The sequence below is a fragment of the Heptranchias perlo genome, chromosome 2 (assembly GCF_035084215.1).
Source record: "Heptranchias perlo isolate sHepPer1 chromosome 2, sHepPer1.hap1, whole genome shotgun sequence".
NCBI classification, from domain to species: Eukaryota; Metazoa; Chordata; class Chondrichthyes; order Hexanchiformes; family Hexanchidae; genus Heptranchias; species Heptranchias perlo.
Genome location: NC_090326.1, coordinates 86,623,918 through 86,644,466, shown reverse-complemented (window position 1 = coordinate 86,644,466; position 20,549 = coordinate 86,623,918).

Below are 20,549 nucleotides of genomic sequence, written 5' to 3'. Positions count from 1 at the left end.
AAATTTTAGTAACCCCCCAAATCACACAAGAACAGCAATTTATACGCTTATAAGAGCATGGTTGGAATTTCAAAAGGAGTACCATCTGGGTCCTTAAAGGGATTACACCTCCAACTATCTGTTAGCAGCTACAGAATATGCACACATTTGTTCTATTCTTGAATGGGTAATCTCATACTAATTAAAGTAATGGCTCATTGAATCATCTTACTCTACCCCCATCACAGGACTTTATATTAATATAGTACGGCCATATTAATCATTGGGTTTATCTCATTGAGCAGAGGAGTTTCAGCAACATTGTTTGAAGCTCTAATAGGCTTTCTGTTTGATATCCTTTAATGACATTTTTGTTTCACATGAATTCTAAAATGGTGTTGAGGGTCAGAATTTATTCCATCAAAGTACAAATAGGGTAACACACTATAAATGAAAGGCAAAGGTGAAGGAGTACTCAGTACAATGACATCAATTAAGGAGTCATTTCTCTAGCAGAATTCATCTTGAGTTGGTAGATGTCTGCAGTAATGGATATTCAACAAATGGATAGTGTAGCTTCAGTCTGCTCCAATGTGGTTGGAGGACATAACCGAAAGAATTATATATATTTTCTTATTTGTTCTTGGGATATGGGTATTGCTGGCAAGGCCAACATTTCTTGCCCATCCCTAGTTGCCCTTGAGAAGGTGGTAGTAGACCTTCTTCTTGAACTGCTGCAGTCCATGTAGTGAAGGTTCTCCCACAGTTCTGTTAGGTAGGGAGTTCCAGAATTTTGACCCAGCGACGATGAAGGAACGGCGATACATGTCCAAGTCGGGATGGTGTGTGACTTGGAGGGGAACTCGGAGGTGATGGTGTTCCTATGCACCTGCTGCCCTTCAAGGTGGTGGAGATCGCAGGTTTGGAAAGTGCTGTTGAAGAAGCCTTGACAAGTTATATTACTGTTTTATAGACTAGATATTGAGTCTGTGCCAGTAGCCAGGAACCTCACCTGCTAACAGTGCGTATGTTGATTGTTCGTTGATTAGGTGACTAGAACTGTGTGCAGTTCTAGTCACCTAATCAAACAAACAAAATTATTGCTTTTGGCAGGTTACAAAGGCAAGCAAGCAAGTTGATTCCAAATATCAAGTTGTGTGGACGAATTATAGAAATCAAGCTTGATATCTTTGGAAAAGACTTTGAGGTGATCTAAATAAAGTTTCCAAGATTATGGAGGGAATTGCCTTGATCCACCAGGTAAATTGTTCACAATGGCAAGGGATTTAAATAGTAGAGGGCACAAGTTAAAAATTGTGAATCTTAAATTCATTATAGGTGGATACCCACACTTGGATGCCACAGGAATGATTGTTACCCAGCTACCATTAGTTACAGCTTGGGGCAGTTCATTTGAGACCTGTGGCCTATTTCACAGTGAGGTAATTCATGGTATGTTCCAGTGTGCAGTACATGAAATGTACAAGATTGACTATGTGCAAAGAGTACAAATGGAGATGTAGGAACGCACTTACAATGCAGACAATGAATGGAACCAGTCAACTGTAATTATGGCCCATTCAAAATATCTATATTTTAGTTAAATTCTTAATTAAATAATGCAGTAAAAATTACAAAACATATATATAAAAACAATCTTAATTTGATTAAAGTTGTTCCGGGTCCTTACATGTTACATCTGGCTTAAAATTGCAGCTTTTCGATTTATTTTTCTTTATACTTTGAATCATTTACAGCAGTTCCTGAAAATAAACTGATTTGAATTGAGCCTTCAGATTAATTCAGAAAAACCTGAAATTGGCTCAGTTCAAATTCAGTGGCACCTGTTCCTTTAAAGTTGCAGTGTCACCTCATTGGGAGGTTTTGGCTAGGCTCATTTATTGGAGCAGTCCTTTATGCTGTCTGCCAAGGAAAGTCTACACTGAAGCAATGTGAATTTTTCCAATGTGTGATTTATGTTTTTAGCTTTCAATGAATGTAAAAATTTGTTGCAACAGGCATGTTCAGCAATTCGGTAACATCACTGCACCACTAATTACATTGTTATGAACCTTTCAATTTACTAATAGACAAATATATTTCAAATCCTTTATCAAATAATAATATCTTTCTCAACTCATTTGATTTCCTAGATTTCCCATCAGAAGTGGATTAGAATGGTTCTTACACCCACTGGTGTTATGCCACCGAGAACCCACTCAAGTTTTCTCAGTGCTCCTTCATTACATCCTCATAGTGGGCTCCAGATGCTATTATCACTCTGTATAACAATCCACCTCTGGGGGGGGGAAGGAAAATTCAGTGCTGCTGCAGTAGCTGAAAAATCAAGTCAGCCATTTTGTGTCTGTAGCAATGTGGCTCACTGCAATGTCTGAGGCTGGTGCTTCAGGGCACTGAGCCCACAAATTTAAAGACTCTTCAGTTGAGGTGTTACTGTCTGCAATCTGGCAAAGGAGGATTCAGCTTTTAAGCCCCGAGGGCCTATGGAAAGAGGTGGTCCTGGCAGTGAGTGCCACCTCACCCCCATTAAGAAATGCCTTCTGAAACATAATGTGGAGATGCCGGTGATGGACTGGGGTTGACAATTGTAAACAATTTTACAACACCAAGTTATAGTCCAGCAATTTTATTTTAAATTCACAAGCTTTCGGAGGCTTCCTCCTTCGTCAGGTGAACGATGTGAAAATGAAATGTGAAAATGATTTTATTTTCACATCGTTCACCTGACGAAGGAGGAAGCCTCCGAAAGCTTGTGAATTTAAAATAAAATTGCTGGACTATAACTTGGTGTTGTAAAATTGTTTACAATTCTGAAACATAGGTTGCATTCCATATGATGGCACGCAGAGTTCCTTCACAACTCTCTCCTTTCTTTTTAAAGGGGAAATGGATCAGAGTCAAAGGCAAGCAAGTACTATTTCAATCTCCCAAGCAAGTACTATTTCAATCTCCCAAGCAAGTACTATTTCAATCTCCCAAGCAAGTACTATTTCAATCTCCCAAGCAAGTACTTTTTCAATCTCCCAAGCAAGTACTTTTTCAATCTCCCAAGCAAGTACTATTTCAATCTCCCAAGCAAGTACTATTTCAATCTCCCAAGCAAGTACTATTTCAATCTCCCAAGCAAGTACTATTTCAATCTCCCAAGCAAGTACTATTTCAATCTCCCAAGCAAGTACTATTTCAATCTCCCAAGCAAGTACTATTTCAATCTCCCAAGCAAGTACTATTTCAATCTCCCAAGGTTGTTGCTGCAAATCATCAGTCAACCACCTCAGAACCTACTGTAGGTGGTTAGGGTTAGGGTTAGGGTTAGGGTACGCAAATAAACTACAAGGGAAGGCAAGGTGGCCAGAAATAATAAGAAATAAAAACAGAAAATGCTGGAAAGCTCAACAAGTGAGGCAGCATCTGTGGAGAAAGAAACAGAGTTAACATTTCAGTTGAAGACCTTTCGTCAGAATTGGAAGATGTTAAAGAGTTAAAGTTTTTAAGCAAGTAAAGAGCCAGAGAAAGGGGGGAAGGGATGGGAGTAAAGAACAAAAGGGAAGGTCTGTGATAGGGTAGAGGGAAAGAGTGATTAAATAACGGTTCTTCAGTTGCCATTTACAGCTACTCTAGACTGATCTTTTGTTTCTTTATTTGTCCCATTACCACCCTCCTTGCCTTGCACCATCATCCCTTTTGTCATTTAATCACTCCTGCCCTCTACCCGATCACAGACCTTCCCGTTTGTTCTTTCCTCCCGTCCCTTCCCTCCTTTCCCTGGCTCTGTATTTGCTTGAAACTTTAACTCTTTAACATCTTCCAGTTCTGATGAAAGGTCTTCAATCTGAAACGTTTACTCTTGTTTCTTTCTCCACAGATGCTGCCTGACTTGCTGAGCTTCTCCAGCATTTTCTGGTTTTTTTTTCAGATTTCCAGCATCTGCAATATTTTGCTTTTGATTTAGTAAATAATAAGAAGGTTGACAGATTTGTTGTCAGTGAGATGTTTTTGTCACTGATGGGACATATGCAAAATGATTTGGGTAAAGTGGGAGAATGCCAACATGAAGAAGTAACAGAATAATCTCCAAGCAGCGGCTTTGGTAGTTGAGGAGGGCAACACCTTGGCATAGAATTTCCTGGAGACTTGCATCATTGTTATGGACATCTATGTCCTAGGATCCATTAAATGGTGCACCTATCACAAGAAATTATGGTGTACGTGAATTACACAACACCATCATTTCATGGAACTTTCGCCGTTACCTTGCCAAAACAGTGAACAGTTAATGTTGATAACTCCACCTCCCCATTAAAATCAATGGTGATCGCGAATTTGCTGAAAGAACACCACTGCTCTCTGCTTTCTGCTTTCTGTCCCTTAGGCAATTTTGTATGCACACTGCCACTGTCCTTTTAATCCCATGGACTTTAATTTTGCTAACAAGTCTATTATGTGGTACTTTATCAAATGCCTTTTGAAAGCCCATATACACAACATCAATCGCACTACTCTCATCAACCCTCTCCATTACTTCATCAAAGAACTCAATCAAGTTAGTCAAACGTGATTTTCCTTTAACAATTGAATGCTGACTTTCATTTATTATTCCATACTTTTCCAAGTGCCAATTAATTTTGTCCCGGATTATTGTCTCTAAAAGTCTCCCCATCACCAACGTTAGGCTGACTAGCCTATAATTGCTGGGCTTATCCCTCTCCCCTTTTTTGTCCCTAATCTGTCCCACCCTTCGTTTGACTACCCTTTTACTATTTATATGTTTATAAAAGACTTTTGGGTTCCCTTTTATGTTAGCCACTAATCTGAGGAGTGTAGAAGAGCATGCCAGGAGCAGCACCAGGCGTACCTAAAAATGAGGTGCCAACCTGGTGAAGCTACAACTCAGGACTACATGCATGCTAAACAGTTGAAGCAACATGCTATAGACAGAGCTAAGCGATTCCACAACCAACGGATCAGATCAAAGCTCTGCAGTCCTGCCACATCCAGTCGTGAATGGTGGTGGACAATTAAACAACTAACGGGAGGAGGAGGCTCTGCAAACATCCCCATTCTCAATGATGGCGGAGTCCAGCACGTGAGTGCAAAAGACAAGGCTGAAGCGTTTGCAACCATCTTCAGCCAGAAGTGCCGAGTGGATAATCCATCTCAGCCTCCTCCCGATATCCCCACCATCACGGAAGCCAGTCTTCGGCCAATTCGATTCACTCCACGTGATATCAAGAAACGGCTGAGTGCACTGGATACAGCAAAGGCTATGGGCCCTGACAACATCCCAGCTGTAGTGCTGAAGACTTGTGCTCCAGAACTAGCTGCGCCTCTAGCCAAGCTGTTCCAGTACAGCTACAACACTGGCATCCACCCGACAATGTGGAAAATTGCCCAGGTATGTCCTGTCCACAAAAAGCAGGACAAATCCAATCCGGCCAATTACCGCCCCATCAGTCTACTCTCAATCATCAGCAAAGTGATGGAAGGTGTCGTCGACAGTGCTATCAAGCGGCACTTACTCACCAATAACCTGCTCACCGATGCTCAGTTTGGGTTCCGCCAGGACCACTCGGCTCCAGACCTCATTACAGCCTTGGTCCAAACATGGACAAAAGAGCTGAATTCCAGAGGTGAGGTGAGAGTGACTGCCCTTGACATCAAGGCAGCATTTGACCGAGTGTGGCACCAAGGAGCCCTAGTAAAATTGAAGTCAATGGGAATCAGGGGGAAAACTCTCCAGTGGCTGGAGTCATACCTAGCACAAAGGAAGATGGTAGTGGTTGTTGGAGGCCAATCATCTCAGCCCCAGGGCATTGCTGCAGGAGTTCCTCAGGGCAGTGTCCTAGGCCCAACCATCTTCAGCTGCTTCATCAATGACCTTCCCTCCATCATAAGGTCAGAAATGGGGATGTTCGCTGATGACTGCACAGTGTTCAGTTCCATTCGCAACCCCTCAGATAATGAAGCAGTCCGAGCCTGCATGCAGCAAGACCTGGACAACATCCAGGCTTGGGCTCATAAGTGGCAAGTAACATTCGCACCAGATAAGTGCCAGGCAATGACCATCTCCAACAAGAGAGTTTCTAACCACCTCCCCTTGACATTCAACGGCATTACCATCGCCGAATCCCCCACCATCAACATCCTGGGGGTCACCATTGACCAGAAACTTAACTGGACCAGCCATATAAATACTGTGGCTACGAGAGCAGGTCAGAGGCTGGGTATTCTGCGGCGAGTGACTCACCTCCTGACTCCCCAAAGCCTTTCCACCATCGACAAGGCACAAGTCAGGAGTGTGATGGAATACTCTCCACTTGCCTGGATGAGTGCAGCTCCAACAACACTCAAGAAGCTCGACACCATCCAAGATAAAGCAGCCCGCTTGATTGGCACCCCATCCACCACCCTAAACATTCACTCCCTTCACCACCGGCGCACTGTGGCTGCAGTGTGCACCATCCACAGGATGCACTGCAGCAACTCGCCAAGGCTTCTTCGACAGCACCTCCCAAACCCGCGACCTCTACCACCTAGAAGGACAAGGGCAGCAGGCGCATGGGAACAACACCACCTGCACGTTCCCCTCCAAGTCACACACCATCCCGACTTGGAAATATATCGCCGTTCCTTCATTGTCGCTGGGTCAAAATCCTGGAACTCCCTTCCTAACAGCACTGTGGGAGAACCGTCACCACACGGACTGCAGCGGTTCAAGAAGGCGGCTCACCACCACCTTCTCGAGGGCAATTAGGGATGGGCAATAAATGCCGGCCTTGCCAGCGACGCCCACATCCCGTGAACGAATAAAAAAATTTTAAAAATTCTCTCACTTTGCCCATCTTATTCCCCTTTTTATAACTCCTCTGTACTTTCTGTATTCAGCTTGGTTCTCTACTGAATTATGAACATTACATTCGTCATAAGCCTCCTTTCTCTACTTCATTTTAATCTCTATATCTTTAGTCATCCAGGAAGCTCTAGCTTTGGATGCCCTTCCTTTCCCCCTCATGGGAATGTGTCTACTCTGTACCCAAACCATCTCCTCCTTGACGGCCTTTACTGTTTTGTCTACCAATTTTTGATTACAGTCCCCCCCGCCCCCCGCTTTACCCTTTACACTGTTACTATCCCAGTCTATATTGGGATAATTTAAGTCCCCCCATTATTACTACTCTATAGTTCTTGCACCTTTCTGTAATTTGCCTACAAATTTGCTCCTCTGTCTCCTTCCCATTATTTGATGGCCAACAGTATACAACCAGTAGCGTAATAGCTCCTTCACTTTTCCGTAATTCTAACCAAATAGATTCTGTCCTTGACCCCCTCAACCACATCATCCCTTTTCAGTGCTATAATGGTTTATTTGATCAATACTGTCACCTGCCCTCTTTTCTTTCCTTCCCTATCTTTCCTGTTAACCTCACAGCTAGGAATATTAAGTACCCAATCCTGCCCTTCTTTGAGCCAAGTCTCTGTTATTACCACCATATCATAGTCCCATGTGGTGACTTGAGCCTGCAGCTCACCAATATTATTAATTATGCCACGTGCATTTACATACATGCACTCCAAGTTCATCTTGCCCCCTGTCTGATCCCTCCTATTTCTGAACTCTTCTTCACTCTAGTGCTATATGTCACTCCCAGTCCTCTGTGAACTTTGTTTCTCCCCTCTAATGTTTCATTCTGTTGTCCATCCCCCTGCCAAATTAGTTTAAACCCTCCCCCCCAGCTCTAGTTAACCTCCCTGCGAGGACATTGGTCCCAGCTCTGTTGAGGTGCAACCCGTCTATCTTGAACAGATCCCTCCTGCCCCAGAACTGGTCCCAATGCCCCAGGAATCTGAAGCCTTCCCTCCTGCACCATTTCTCCAGTCACACATTAACTTGTCTTATCCTACTATTACTACACTCACTAGCGCGTGGCAGTGGGAGTGATCCAGAGATTACTACCTTTGCGTTCCCGCTTTTTAACTTCTTCCCTAGCTCCTGAAACTCTGACTGCAGGGCCTCAACCCTTTTCCTTCCTGTGTCATTGGTTCCCAAATGGACCACGACTTCTGGCTGTTCCCCTTCCCCCCACAGAATGTTTTGCACCCTCTCAGTGATGTCCTTTAACCTGGCACCAGGGAGGCAACACACCATGAGTGACTCACATCAGCAGTTGCAGAAACACCTGTCTATCCCCCTGACTATCGAATCCCCTATAACAACTGCATTCCTTTTGCCCCACTGTGCAGCCGAGATTCCCACGGTGTCGTGGATTTGCTCCTGACTGCACTTCCCTGAGTTATCACCACTCTCGTTGGTATTCAACACTGAATAGCGGTTTGTGAGTGCCACACTCCCAGCCTGTTCCTCCTATTCTGTCTGGTGATCACCCACTCCCTCTCTGCCTGAACACTCTGTAGCTGCGGGGTGACCACCTCCTGAAACATGCTATCCACAAAACTCTCAGTTTCCCGTATGCACTGTAGTGACGCCAGCCACCCCTCAAAATCAGAAACCCTGAGCTCGAGTAGTTGGCGGCACTTCCTGCACATGTGGTTCTCCAGCACACACAGAGTATTCTGGTGTTCCCACATGGCACAGGATGTGCAGGCAACAGGCCCCAGCTGTCCTGCCATGTCAGCTAACAGTTATTTAAAATAGTTTGTTTAGCTTTAAAGCAATTTACTGTTTAGCTAACACTAAAACATTAACCACTGAGAACAATAACCACTAAAAATACCAACCAATAAACTAAATACTTATTTATTTACCCTTGGCGCTGCTCCTTGTTGTTTGATGTCACTTTCTGACATTTTCTGGATTTTTTGATTCCTCGCTCAGCTCCATTTACACCGGACCTGGTCCACTCTCACACAGCTCCCTTTATACCGGGCCTGGTCCACTCTCACACAGCTCCCTTTATACCGGACCTGGTCCACTCTCACACAGCTCCCTTTATACCGGGCCTGGTCCACTCTCACACAGCTCCCTTTATACCGGGCCTGGTCCACTCTCACACAGCTCCCTTTATACCGGACCTGGTCCACTCTCACACAGCTCCCTTTATACCGGGCCTGGTCCACTCTCACACAGCTCCCTTTATACCGGGCCTGGTCCACTCTCTCACAGCTCCCTTTATACCGGGCCTGGTCCACTCTCACACAGCTCCCTTTATACCGGACCTGGTCCACTCTCACACAGCTCCCTTTATACCGGGCCTGGTCCACTCTCACACAGCTCCCTTTATACCGGACCTGGTCCACTCTCACACAGCTCCCTTTATACCGGGCCTGGTCCACTCTCACACAGCTCCCTTTATACCGGGCCTGGTCCACTCTCACACAGCTCCCTTTATACCGGGCCTGGTCCACTCTCACACAGCTCCCTTTATACCGGACCTGGTCCACTCTCACACAGCTCCCTTTATACCGGGCCTGGTCCACTCTCACACAGCTCCCTTTATACCGGACCTGGTCCACTCTCACACAGCTCCCTTTATACCGGACCTGGTCCACTCTCACACAGCTCCCTTTATACCGGACCTGGTCCACTCTCACACAGCTCCCTTTATACCGGGCCTGGTCCACTCTCACACAGCTCCCTTTATACCGGACCTGGTCCACTCTCACACAGCTCCCTTTATACCGGACCTGGTCCACTCTCACACAGCTCCCTTTATACCGGACCTGGTCCACTCTCACACAGCTCCCTTTATACCAGGTCGGGTCCACTCTCACACAGCTCCCTTTATACCGGACCTGGTCCACTCTCACACAGCTCCCTTTATACCGGGCCTGGTCCACTCTCACACAGCTCCCTTTATACCGGACCTGGTCCACTCTCACACAGCTCACTTTATACCGGGCCTGGTCCACTCTCACACAGCTCACTTTATACCGGGCCTGGTCCACTATCACACAGCTCCCTTTATACCGGGCCTGGTCCACTCTCACACAGCTCCCTTTATACCGGGCCTGGTCCACTCTCACACAGCTCCCTTTATACCAGGTCGGGTCCACTCTCACACAGCTCCCTTTATACCGGACCTGGTCCACTCTCACACAGCTCCCTTTATACCGGGCCTGGTCCACTCTCACACAGCTCCCTTTACACCGGACCTGGTCCACTATCACACAGCTCCCTTTATACCGGACCTGGTCCACTCTCACACAGCTCCCTTTATACCGGGCCTGGTCCACTCTCACACAGCTCCCTTTATACCAGGCCTGGTCCACTCTCACACAGCTCCCTTTATACCAGGTCGGGTCCACTCTCACACAGCTCCCTTTATACTGGGCCTGGTCCACTCTCACACAGCTCCCTTTATACCGGGCCTGGTCCACTCTCACACAGCTCCCTTTACACCGGGCCTGGTCCACTCTCACACAGCTCACTTTATACCAGGTCGGGTCCACTCTCACACAGCTCCCTTTATACCGGGCCTGGTCCACTCTCACACAGCTCCCTTTATACCGGACCTGGTCCACTCTCACACAGCTCCCTTTATACCGGACCTGGTCCACTCTCACACAGCTCCCTTTATACCGGGCCTGGTCCACTCTCACACAGCTCCCTTTATACCGGACCTGGTCCACTCTCACACAGCTCCCTTTATACCGGGCCTGGTCCACTCTCACACAGCTCCCTTTATACCGGACCTGGTCCACTCTCACACAGCTCCCTTTATACCGGACCTGGTCCACTCTCACACAGCTCCCTTTACACCGGGCCTGGTCCACTCTCACACAGCTCCCTTTATACCGGACCTGGTCCACTCTCACACAGCTCCCTTTATACCGGACCTGGTCCACTCTCACACAGCTCCCTTTATACCGGGCCTGGTCCACTCTCACACAGCTCCCTTTATACCAGGCCTGGTCCACTCTCACACAGCTCCCCTTACACCGGGCCTGGTCCACTCTCACACAGCTCCCTTTATACCGGGCCTGGTCCACTCTCACACAGCTCCCCTTACACCGGGCCTGGTCCACTCTCACACAGCTCCCTTTATACCGGGCCTGGTCCACTCTCACACAGCTCCCTTTACACCGGACCTGGTCCACTCTCACACAGCTCCCTTTATACCGGACCTGGTCCACTCTCACACAGCTCCCTTTATACCGGGCCTGGTCCACTCTCACACAGCTCCCTTTATACCGGGCCTGGTCCACTCTCACACAGCTCCCTTTATACCGGACCTGGTCCACTCTCACACAGCTCCCTTTATACCGGACCTGGTCCACTCTCACACAGCTCCCTTTATACCGGGCCTGGTCCACTCTCACACAGCTCCCTTTATACCGGACCTGGTCCACTCTCACACAGCTCCCTTTATACCGGGCCTGGTCCACTCTCACACAGCTCCCTTTATACCGGGCCTGGTCCACTCTCACACAGCTCCCTTTACACCGGGCCTGGTCCACTCTCACACAGCTCACTTTATACCGGGCCTGGTCCACTCTCACACAGCTCCCTTTACACCGGGCCTGGTCCACTCTCACACAGCTCCCTTTACACCGGGCCTGGTCCACTCTCACACAGCTCCCTTTATACCAGGCCTGGTCCACTCTCACACAGCTCCCTTTATACCAGGCCTGGTCCACTCTCACACAGCTCCCTTTATACCGGGCCTGGTCCACTCTCACGCAGCTCCCTTTACACCGGGCCTGGTCCACTCTCACGCAGCTCCCTTTATACCGGGCCTGGTCCACTCTCACACAGCTCCCTTTATACCGGGCCTGGTCCACTCTCACACAGCTCCCTTTATACCGGGCCTGGTCCACTCTCACACAGCTCCCTTTATACCGGACCTGGTCCACTCTCACACAGCTCCCTTTATACCGGGCCTGGTCCACTCTCACACAGCTCCCTTTACACCGGGCCTGGTCCACTCTCACGCAGCTCCCTTTATACCAGGCCTGGTCCACTCTCACACAGCTCCATTTATACCGGACCTGGTCCACTCTCTCACAGCTCCCTTTATACCGGACCTGGTCCAATCTCACACAGCTCCCTTTATACCGGGCCTGGTCCACTCTCACACAGCTCCCTTTATACCGGGCCTGGTCCACTCTCACACAGCTCCCTTTATACCGGGCCTGGTCCACTCTCACACAGCTCACTTTATACCGGGCCTGGTCCACTCTCACACAGCTCCCTTTACACCGGGCCTGGTCCACTCTCACACAGCTCCCTTTATACCGGGCCTGGTCCACTCTCACACAGCTCCCTTTATACCGGGCCTGGTCCACTCTCACACAGCTCCCTTTATACCGGACCTGGTCCAATCTCACACAGCTCCCTTTATACCGGGCCTGGTCCACTATCACACAGCTCCCTTTATACTGGGCCTGGTCCACTCTCACACAGCTCCCTTTATACCGGGCCTGGTCCACTCTCACACAGCTCCCTTTATACCGGGCCTGGTCCACTCTCACACAGCTCACTTTATACCGGGCCTGGTCCACTCTCACACAGCTCCCTTTATACCGGGCCTGGTCCACTCTCACACAGCTCCCTTTATACCGGACCTGGTCCACTCTCACACAGCTCCCTTTATACCGGGCCTGGTCCACTCTCACACAGCTCCCTTTATACCGGACCTGGTCCACTCTCACACAGCTCCCTTTATACCGGGCCTGGTCCACTCTCACACAGCTCCCTTTATACCGGGCCTGGTCCACTCTCACACAGCTCCCTTTATACCGGGCCTGGTCCACTCTCACACAGCTCACTTTATACCGGGCCTGGTCCACTCTCACACAGCTCCCTTTATACCGGGCCTGGTCCACTCTCACACAGCTCCCTTTATACCGGGCCTGGTCCACTCTCACACAGCTCCCTTTATACCGGGCCTGGTCCACTCTCACACAGCTCCCTTTATACCGGGCCTGGTCCACTCTCACACAGCTCCCTTTACACCGGGCCTGGTCCACTCTCACACAGCTCCCTTTATACCGGGCCTGGTCCACTCTCACACAGCTCACTTTATACCGGGCCTGGTCCACTCTCACACAGCTCCCTTTATACCGGGCCTGGTCCACTCTCACACAGCTCACTTTATACCGGGCCTGGTCCACTCTCACACAGCTCACTTTATACCGGGCCTGGTCCACTCTCACACAGCTCCCTTTATACCGGGCCTGGTCCACTCTCACACAGCTCCCTTTATACCGGGCCTGGTCCACTCTCACACAGCTCCCTTTATACCGGACCTGGTCCACTCTCACACAGCTCACTTTATACCGGGCCTGGTCCACTCTCACACAGCTCCCTTTATACCGGGCCTGGTCCACTCTCACACAGCTCCCTTTATACCGGACCTGGTCCACTCTCACACAGCTCACTTTATACCGGGCCTGGTCCACTCTCACACAGCTCCCTTTATACCGGGCCTGGTCCACTCTCACACAGCTCCCTTTATACCGGGCCTGGTCCACTCTCACACAGCTCCCTTTACACCGGGCCTGGTCCACTCTCACACAGCTCCCTTTATACCGGGCCTGGTCCACTCTCACACAGCTCACTTTATACCGGGCCTGGTCCACTCTCACACAGCTCCCTTTATACCGGGCCTGGTCCACTCTCACACAGCTCCCTTTACACCGGGCCTGGTCCACTCTCACACAGCTCCCTTTATACCGGGCCTGGTCCACTCTCACACAGCTCCCTTTATACCGGACCTGGTCCACTCTCACACAGCTCACTTTTTACCGGACCTGGTCCACTCTCACACAGCTCCCTTTATACCGGGCCTGGTCCACTCTCACACAGCTCACTTTTTACCGGACCAGGTTCACTCTCACACAGCTCCCTTTATACCGGGCCAGGTTCACTCTTGTACTGCCCGCTTTGTCTAGTCTGTCGGTATCCTCTGAGTGGAACTTCCTTTCACATTATCATAAAGGAGTCAGGCAGGTTGGAGATGATATTCTTGCTCCAACAGTGAATGACTTAAAAAAAACCTGCCGAAAATGTATTCATGGTTCTATACACGAATAACGCAAAGTACCAATATCCCCGCACAGACCTGTTAATTCTAACTAAGCAAGAACATTCACCATTGGCTACACTGCTTCTGATTCACTGCTATGCTCCCTGCGGCATATTATAATAATTTTTTCACCAAATTGTGGCTTCAACTCAGCACTGGAGGATTCGTCTAAATTACGGCACTTGTCTCCAACATCGCCATTGCAGCAAATTCCAAGCCCATGTCTGTAGGTGACTCAATTGACGTTGTTGCCAAAAGGGATTGGATTAATTTGGTAGTGCCCTTAAATCTTAGCCAGCTGCTGATCTCTCTTGTAAGCTGTGCTAGCACCTATCCGATATATGGCACAATGCAGTTACCATATTCTGAGGGAAGCATGGCCTTCTCAAGCATTACTGAGGGTCACAGTGAAGTAACCCACCTGAAGATGCAGGTGGGAAGGCATGGACACCAATGTGCAAGGATTGGAAACCACCTACTGTCCCTGTTCAGCATGGCAACCCTGCGGTGGGCCTCCAGATCCTCCTCCTCTTCCTCCTCAGAGTAGAAGAATGAGGGAGGAATAAGGGAAACCTCACTAGTTCCCGTAGCCCAGTCTGAAACCTTAAAACTTACTTACTAGGTCCCCATGAGCTTTGGAAATGGAGTGCTTCCGTCCACCACAAGGAGGACCCAACCAGTCTTCCCCGTGCCGTTCTCTACCACTGACAGCTACAGGATGATAAGTGAGGGAATAATGGACCTGAAGCAAACCCTGCCTGTCCACCATCATTTACATGTGGTGGGGGAGGATGCAGTGTACAAGATGCCTTTTCACCTGATCTTTCTCCATTGGCTGCCTTGGCTATACCTCAAAATGGGGGAGGGGGATGTGGTGGAGGTTGTGAATGGGGGAAAATGCATTCTATTTTGTCAAATCTTGTGCTCTTCACGTTGAGGAATGCCAGTTCTCATGAATGGAACACTTTTCTACTTCTTTGTATCGAAGGGTAAATGTAATGATTCCACGCTCCCAATACTTGAAGGGAGTGTGGGTCAGTGAGTCGGCACCACAGAGTTTTGTAGCTCATTTTGCATCCCTTTGAGCGCTCCCCATTGGGGGCCCGGGATTGGTGAATTTGCCTCCTCGTGTCAACATCTAGCATTTTCAGAGTAGGTACACCAAAGTTAGATGTAAAGTAAAAGTCCCAAGGTGCCATCCTAGAAATGTCATCCCTTACTAAAAAATATCACAGTGAAATTTCAACTTCAAATCAGAAAGGACACAGTCTGCTAATGGAAACATCAGGCTATTTGCATGAGAGAAAGATGTTGGAAATTTGCCAAAATTGTAAAAGTGGAACATTAGTAAAAACAAATGGAATGGTAATAGTGGACACATCACTCAAATTTTTTTTAAACTTTTCATCTGTATGAACTCTTTCTACTCATCAAGATGAGGGATGTTATGCGTAAAAATACATAGAAGCTACAACATGGAAACAAGACATTCAACCCAACCAGTCCATGTCGACGTTTACTCTCCACGTAAGCAAATAGTCCTAATCACATTTCCCTTTGATCACCCAGAGTCAGAATTATCCCACCGTGTTCCCATATTCCTTCATCCCCTTTTCCTTTGTCCACTTTTCAATCTAAATTTAAATTTTGACATAGTTTTTGCCTCAACCACTGATCCTGGAGGTGTATTCCACAGACTCACAACTTTGTATAAAGAAATTTCTCTTGCTCTCTGTTCCAAATCATTTATTCTAGTATCTACGACCCCTCAACTATTGGAAACAGTCTCTTTCTATCTGCCCCTGTCCCATCTTTTCAATAATTATAAACATTCATATCGCCCCATAATCTGCATTGTTCTAATAATAAAAATCTCAATTTTTCACATCTTTCTTCATATTTGTATTTCCTCATACCGGGCAGCACCCTAATGAATCTGTGTTGTACCTTCTCTGAAGCCTTAATATCCTTCTTAAAGTGTTGAGCCCAATATGGAACACAGTGCTCGAATTGAAGACTTACGGTTTTTTTATAGGCTCATCATTAACTCTTGGCTTTTATATCTGCACCTCTTGTGATAAAACCTAGAATTCCAATAACTATTTAATGGCATTATCAACTTGAGGTGCTGGCTTTAATATCCTGTGAACCAGTACTCCCAAATCCCTCAGCTCTTCCACAGCACTGAGCCTACTTCCATTCAGACTATAATTACTGCTGTTATTTTTTTTGCCGAAATATAACACCTCACATTTCCCGACATTGAATGCCATCTGCCATTTTTTAGCACATTTCCCCAACTTATCAATATCTCTTTGCAGCTTCCTTTGGTCTTCTAAAGAATTAACTATATCTCCTATTTTGGTGTCAACTGCAAATCTGGACACCATTCCCCTTAGAATGTTAATGCTGGGGAATGGAATACTTTCCATTTTGGGCACCAGTGTCAGTGTCACTCACTCTCAGGCTGACTGTAACACAGTTATATGGAAAGTAAAACTCCCTCATTGTGCCCCAACAACATGCCTCAGTGCCAGCTCAAAAAAGCATTTCCTACTGCCCTAGAATGCCATTTTCCATTTTCCACACCGACTAATCATGTGGGTTTACTCAGTAAAGTTGACAATTTAGTGCCAATTGGTGAAAATTATGTACAATTTTGTGGGCCATTGTCTGGAACTAGAATGAATCTGCCGAAACTCATTTCACGCGGAACTCTTACAGCCAGCAGTCAGAGGAGTCTTTCATCCCATCAGTCTGGACTGGAATTGAAGGTCCCAGAGAAAGTCCAAGAGAGGTGTCTTGGAGAAAGGTAACAGTTTAGAATAATCTTGTTATTTTATCTGCTGAGTCAAAATTCTGCAAAAACACTTTTTAAAAAAGAAGAAAATCTTCGGTAAATGACCTAGACCCATAGGTGAATAAGAAAGAAGACAAGATGAATAGAGGGTAAGTTCATGATCCCTTGCTCCCAGCAAGGCGGCACACTTCAATGGAGTGCAGGTCAAAGACAGGGATACAACACTGTAGCGTGGATTTTCCAACCCACCCTTTCTTCAAGCACTGCTCCTCAATGGGAACGAGGGAGTGCTCACTTTAGCCTAAGGTGTCAGTATGATTGTTTTTTATTAACCTGTACAGTATAGGAAGAAGAAAAAAAATGAGGAAGCTATGGAGTTTCATAGATTGAGGATGGGAATAAAGTGAGTTAGAATAGGAAGCAGTATGATCAGTCTTGATTTCAACAAGAGATAGGATGCAGAAAGGAACAAGAGAATGTAGGATTGTGTATATGCAGCTTAGAAGGAACAAATGAAGAAAGTTCAAAGAAGCACTGAGTATAAGAATACTGATAGATTAGAGACAAATGTTGTGATGGAGAGATAGAATTGAAGGCTAAGGGTGAGAAAAAGATCCCTCCTGACAATAAGCTTTTTTTCTTGTATCTGGTTCAGAAGTAAGAGAAATATTTTAAAAGCCTTCGCAGAAGCCTTCTCTAACAGAATTCAGCTACATGCAAAGTTACGAGGCAGGAGGTCAAACGGATGAGATAGAGGTCCACAATGGTGCAGATTTTACCTGGGTCTGTGGAAGGAGTGAGCATTTATATATTGTTATATTCTTAAGTATTGGAGACAACTTTGATCATGGTGATAAAATTGGATACTTGTATGTCTTTTTGCATATTAAGGCAGAAATAGACAGCACGGAGCCTCACTGGACATAAGATTAAGAACATAAAAACTAGGAGCAGGAGTAGGCCATCCGGCCTCTCGAGCCTTCTCCACCATTCAAGAAGATCGTGGCTGATCTTCTACCTCAACATCATTTTCCTGCACCATCCCCATATCCCTTGATGCCTTTAATAACTAGAAATCTATCAATCTCTGTTTTGAATGTACTCAATGACTGAGCCTCCACAGCCCTCTGGGTAGAGAATTCCAAAGATTCACCAACCTCTGAGTGAAGAAATTTCTCTTCATCTCAGTCCAAAATGGCCTACCCCTTATTCTGAGACTGTGACCCCTGGTTCTAGACTCCCCAGCCAGGGGAAACATCCTCCTTACATCTACCCTTCTGAGCCCTGTAAGAATTTTGTTTGTTTCAATGAGATCACCTCTCATTCTTCTAAACTCCAGAGAATACAGGCCTAGTCTACTCAATCTCTCCTCATACGACAATCCCGCCATCCCAGGAATCAGTCTGGTGAACTTTTGTTACACTCCCTCTATGGCAAGTATATCCTTTCTTAGGTAAGGAGACCAAAATTGTACACAATACTCCAGGTGCGGTCTCACCAAGGCCCTATATAATTGCAGTAAGACATCTTTACTCCTGTACTCAAATCCTCTTGTAATAAAGTCCAACATACCATTTGCCTTCCTAATTGCTTGCTGTACCTGCATGTTAGCTTTCAGTGGCTCATGTACAAGGTACCCAGGTCCCTTTGAACATCAACATTTGCCAATCTCTCACCATTTAAAAAATGCTCTGCATTTCTGTTTTTCCTACCAAAGTGGATAACTTCACATTTTTCCATATTATATTTCATCTGCCATGTTCTTGCCCACTCACTTAGCCAGTCTATATCCCCTTGAAGTCTCTGCATCCTCCTCACAACTCACAATCCCACCTAGTTTTGTGTCATCAGCAAACTTGAAAATATTACATTTGGTCCTCTCATCCAAATCATTGATATAGATTGTGAATAGCTGGGGCCCAAGCACTGATCCTTCCGGTACCCACTTGATTGTAAAGTTGTAGCCTTATATATGGCCCATGCTCGTGTGTAATGCAGATCCATCTGGGCAATGGAGCTTCGCAATTTCTGCCCCAAGGACTAAATGTTGAATACCAGAGTGCACCACTACCTTTTGTTTCATTCGCTGTAATTCCTACTGGAGGTTGGTTTCAAATGACAAAATGACAAAAAGTTGTTGGGATAAGTATAGTTTCATGTACAAGGAATTAATTTGAAATATTAAAAATGTTTCATTGCAAGCATTGTTCAATGATAACATTGCCAAGGAAATATAAATGCTGCCAAAATAAAATTAAATTATAAGATTTTAACCAAATAATCTGGCACACGCAATGATATTGAGTGTGTTATGCAGGCAACCAGATGGTATTATTGTTGCACTAAAAAAAATGAAAAAAATAGTTAACAGTGTCTAAATATCCAGTAGATTCAGGAAAACAAGTCAGAACTAAATTTTTTTTTGTTGGACAACAATAAAATTATTTTTCTGTGAATGCATTTCCAACTCACGGAATAAAGTTAAATTGGCTCTTATGGTTGTCCAAATTTGGGAGAAGAATGAAGCTGGAACACGATCTCTCCAACATTTTAAATAGTTTAGAAGTGCCAAGAGACAGAAAATGTTTAAACAAAGATCATTTTAATTTGATTCCAGGTAAGTTGCCGCAACAAATAAAATAAAAATAATTTCCAAGCTTATGTGAGATAAAGAAGAAAATCGATCTGTACAATTCATGCAGGGAGAAAGGAAAAGGGGTGCACTGGAATGAATATGAGAAAATGCAGCAACACATTAAAAGGGTGATTGGAGAGACCTGAGAAAAAGCATAGGAGCCGAGTTTAAACATAAGTGTAAAAAACTCTTTCAAAACGACAACAGTAGGAGGGCAGTCAGAAGAGGTAAAAATTATAAAAGATGCAAACAGGCTTGAAACTGCAGATCAACACAAAATAGTTAATATTCTGAATAATAACTTCCTCCAAATATTCACAAGAGCAGACATGAGCAACATGGCCTCGTTAAACAAAGATATCCCAAGTACAATCAATAATTTCATTACAAATGAGATAAAAATCCGAGCCAAGAGAAATAGGCTCGAAGCAAATAAATCCCCTGAGAGAGAGAGTATTTTTCCCAGAATGCTGAGAGAAATGAAGAAGATTGGTGAAGTACTAACAATCACTATGAGGGAGTCAGTGGATACGGGGGAGGTACCAGTAGACTGGAAAGAGGCTCATGTGCTACCTATATTCAAAAAAGGTGATTAAACAGACACAGGCAACTACAAAGCCATTAGTCTTACTTCCATCCCATTTAAATAACGTAACTAATTATCAGGAGTAAATTTGATGATCATCTCTACTACAATAACCTAGTTAATAGCAGTCAACATACGTTCAGCAGGGAAAGACCCTGCCTGAGCAATCTCCTGGACTTCTTTGAGGAAATGACGACCAAAATGGATTGTAGAAAATCTTATGACTTGGTCTACCTTGACTTACAAAAGGCTTTTGATGAAGTTTCACATGAGAGGCTATTAAATAAAGGCAAATCTGTGGAGATTTAGAGTAATTCCTGGGAATGGATAAGAAATGGGCTGAAGGGCAGGAAACAATGAGTACTCATTAGAGGAGTTATGTCTGATTGGGGGGAGGGTTCTTCAGGGTTCAGTGCTGAAACCACCACTGTTTTTAATCTACATAAGTAACCTGGATTCAGAAGTTCAATGCAAAGTGATCAAATTTGCAGATGATACCAAACTAGGATGATCAGTGAAATCGGAAGAGGCAGCTGACAAACT